The sequence below is a fragment of the Heliangelus exortis genome, chromosome 12 (genome assembly GCF_036169615.1).
Source record: "Heliangelus exortis chromosome 12, bHelExo1.hap1, whole genome shotgun sequence".
NCBI classification, from domain to species: domain Eukaryota; kingdom Metazoa; phylum Chordata; class Aves; order Apodiformes; family Trochilidae; genus Heliangelus; species Heliangelus exortis.
This window is the reverse complement of record NC_092433.1, coordinates 9,737,295-9,741,483: the sequence shown is the minus strand read 5'-3', so window position 1 is coordinate 9,741,483 and position 4,189 is coordinate 9,737,295.

Sequence of the window (4,189 nt, the reverse complement as noted above, 5' to 3'; positions counted from 1 at the left end):
TATCAGTACACACCACACACTGACATTTGTTTGAACTTGCCCAGAAGTCTGCTAGACTGGAGCGAGTCAACACTTGTACATAGCTGATAGGGCAGGTCATGTCTTTCTTATGCCTCTTTTTCAAGGGAAACTGAGGCATGGAGTGCTGTAACTTTGCTTGTTATCAGCAAGTGAGTGTGTGAGGGATTAGAGCGAGTCCCTGGCACCACTCAAGCAATGAGTATGTCTCCTGAGATGTGCTTCGTCATGAAGAACATCTTCCTGGTGTTGGTGGGGGCTAAGCTTGGATAGAGAAAAATAGTGGACAGCCCAGAGTGTCTGGGCACAAAGGTTTTATGAATGGTTTTGGTCTGTTCCTTTTTTTCTTCTGGTTCTCTTCTAACAGATTAGCTCTCAAAATGGGGTAGTTTTACTTTCAAATTTTACAAGGGTATGCAAAACAGAAAAGAAAAATAACTAGGAGGTGGGGTGAAATGCAACAGGAGATGGCAAATTATTCTGAATTTTACACCAACATCCAGTAATAATTTCCAGGGCTGCCCTGAAATCTGCCCTGGCAAGTGGGAGTGAATGAAAGAACCAGAGCTAAAAAATACCACAACCAAAATAGCCAACATAATGCTCTTGTGTCATACATAAAGAAATCTGTCATGTCCTTTCTGCCTGATGGAGAGCAAGGAGGAGCTGAGTCAAGTTCCAGAGGAAAATAAAAGCACTGGGGAAGACTTTGGTGAAGTGCTGAAGTGTTTAGGAGAAATAAGGTCCATATTCACACCCTGGCACTGGTAGGACTAACTCCAAATGATTTACACATGCCCTTGACCCTCCTGAGACAGAGCCAACTTTCCTTCAGATAACTTCCTGCAGCTCAGGGTGCAGAACTATAGGGAGAGGTGCAGGAGCAGATATAGGCAGGTAGCTGTTTTCTTCCTGGCATGGCTGGGACAATATTAAACTTCCCTGATTCAGTGTTTATAGACTAAGCAGTAGCAATTCCCTCCCTCAGTGTTATTTGAAGCCGTTCCCTGAAGGAGGGGTTAGTTTTCTCTTATGTTACCTAGTGGGCATTTTTTCTGCTGTATCCTCTATCCCGTGGTTGCATTTTTTTTTCTCAGCTGAGCTTTTGGTGCTCAGAGACTGAACTGAGTTCTTCTTGCAAACGCAGTGTAGTTCTTGTTGCAGTCTCTCCCATAAAGTTTCCTCTGGTGAGGCCCTCAGCCTCCCAGCAGCACACTGGTGCAACCTGAGCCCTGGATGTAGGGCAAGCTCTGGATTTGACAGGGACACATCAAACTGAATCAGGACTGACTGCAAAGCCAGCACAATAGAGAATTGCACCCTAAGATTCTCAAGCAAATGGTGTTTCTGAATCGGCACCAGCCGGGTGCCCTGATGCTGAGGTTTGATCTGCTAGATCCAGAGCAGCCTGGTTTGTACTCAGATCACCATGCTTAAAGAACAGTCACTTAATCTCACTTAGAAATGTTTACTTGCAAGGACCAGATGGCCCAGGGAGTTGGGCTAAACAAAGCATTTTACTTCTAGGTCATGCATTCTAATCCAGTCCAGGTTGGTGATAAATGAACATATTCACCTGATAGCCACTTTTGGCTTAATTTTTGGTGTTTTTCAGGCTGTTTTCCAAGGAGAGTTGTCACACCACAAAATCTCCCTCTGTGCCCTGCCACAGTTGGTACTGATTTGACTGTCTCTATGGAGAAGCCAAGGATCAAATGCTTCATGGCGCCAGACTGTTTTCTTTTGCAGCCTGCAGGTAAGGGGAAGTTGTCCTGTGTCTGGCTGTGTCATGCCTGCTCTGTGGATGGGCAGGATTTCAGTTTGCAAAGCTCTCAGTCCACCCTCCTCTACCAGCGTGAAATTCATTTAAAAAAAACAGGGAAATGTTTAATTGCAGCTGACATATAGCCACTCTCTGCTATGAACTTTACACGCAATCAGAGATAACAGCATCAAAATTAATGCTTGCTTCCCACTTGTCCTGCTATAAGCAATAAACGTTTGGCAAGTCAGTAAATAACAAAATTCTCATGTGGCCATCTACAGGTCACCAGGATACTTAAGAAGTTTGCGTTAATTATACCATGTTTGCCATCAAAGAGGGGATATTAACCCTTTTGAGTTGTTGCAGGAGAGCAGTGGAGACATTTAGAAGCAAGAAAATGAATTCTTGTCAGTTGTAAGTGCAACCTTTGCAAAATAAAAAAAGATGATGATATGTTTGAGGCAAAAACCTCACTAGACTTCATAGAAAATATGGTACCTTTTCAGCTTTCCTTTTATTTATTTTGTATTTTGACATCAAACACTCCCTGTAACCTAATCTTCTTGGCTTTTGATGTGGCCGTGGAGACATGACAATTAAGCACGGCTTAAAACAATAATCCCAACAACGGGAACCAAAGGCAAGTAATGTCAGGGTTCCCCCTCACAAAAAGGACCATAAATCCCAATTTGTTGCCTCAATATCTGCCCTGTGCTTACACTTTACGTTGAACTTTACACACTCGCTCCATTTCCATTCCCTGCTGTTTGTTTTTCTTCCGCTATGCGAAATGTCTGGAGACAAACACGATACACACGTTGCAGAGAGGTGGTTTGATCTTTCACAGATTAGTGCCACCTGACAAACATGGGATTATTTGTTATCTGTGTTGCAGGAACTGCTGAAGACCCTGCTCAGAAGAGGTGTGCTCCTCCTCTGGGGGCTGGGGCGCCGCAGCACCCTCCTGACAAACTGATGGATTATGGTCCTGATTCTGCCAGCAGATTGCACCAACTCGGCAAAATGCCTGCAGAGAGGCAACACCAAGGTAAAACCCTCATCAAAGTCTGCACGGTTGTGTAATGTGCAACCAAAGCAAATAGCTCGATTATTCTCAATTATTTTAAAGTGATGTTGTTAGTTCCCCTGTTCTCTCCTTGTCTCAGCTATTCAAAGATGGAGAGTGGCTGAATTTAGTTGTAACCTCGTTTCAAACTTATCTGAAAACGAATGTTTCATTTTAAGTGAAGCTTGCATGTTATGCTATAAACTTTTTTTTTTTTTTTAATGGGCGTTTGCACTAAGCCTTGCTAAACAAGTTAGAGAGATGATTAACTCGTCTGAAATGCGGGAAGGCCTCGTGTGCTTTCTTCAGAACATCACTTGTGAGCAGGGCTTGCAAACAGGGCTGGGGAAGAGGCTGCATGGTTAAAGAGAAGCAGTGATAGAAAGGGCTGGAATTTGCACACACGCTGAAAAAAGAACTCAAGTTATTATTTTTTTTCTTAATGAGTAAGGAGTTATCCCCAAGTTGGGTTCCACAGAAGCGAGATGCAAGTCCCAGGGGGGTCAAAGGAGGAAACCCAAAGTTCATTAGCAGTTTTCCTGAAAATATTCTTTCAATAGCAGCACTGCTTACCCCCACTCATGCTGGGGGGACTTTGCTTCACTTTGCAAGGCCCCAAGGAGTTCCTTTGTGTGTCAGTTTTGACCGTGTGATGAAAGCAGCTGCAAAGTTTTGGCCATGAGAGATCTGCCCGGGTAAGGAATCTCCTCCAGCCTGCACACGCAGCCCCCGGCACCCACGCAGGACAGCACAGAGCAGCTCCGGGCTGGCCATCCCCCCTTGCTCCCTTCCCACCACAAAATATGCCAAAAAAGAAGGTTTCCAGGCTGCCGGTGTTGCCTCCTAGAGCTGTGCAAGAATCTAGGATGAACTTTGCCTGGATAAATGCAGGCCCTGCCTTGAAACCCATTAGGCAGTGTTTCTGTGTTTATGGTTCTTTCAAAACTGCTTTTTAATTGAAAAGTTATTTCTCCAAACAAAATAAAACAAACCAAACAAACAAAAAACCCCAGAAAGAAACAACCCAGAGAAACTGCACTTCATCATCTGCAGTGTGGCTGCTGCCTTACATTTTAAACGGGTTTAGAAACTTTAGCTTACTTAACTGCATGACCTTTTTACCCCAAAACAACACCGGAGAATGAGCTTTTGTACCTGTGCTTTTTATACTAAATCATTCACCAACTATTTTTTTGTCCTACCCTGGTAGGTTTTTGAAATATCAATAGACCTCTCTGCATAAAGTTTAAGCTAATAATTCTACTGGCAACAATGCCTACGATAATTTTTCCTCTCCCTATTAAAAGCAGCCTTTATGACATGAAGCTGGGCACAGTTAC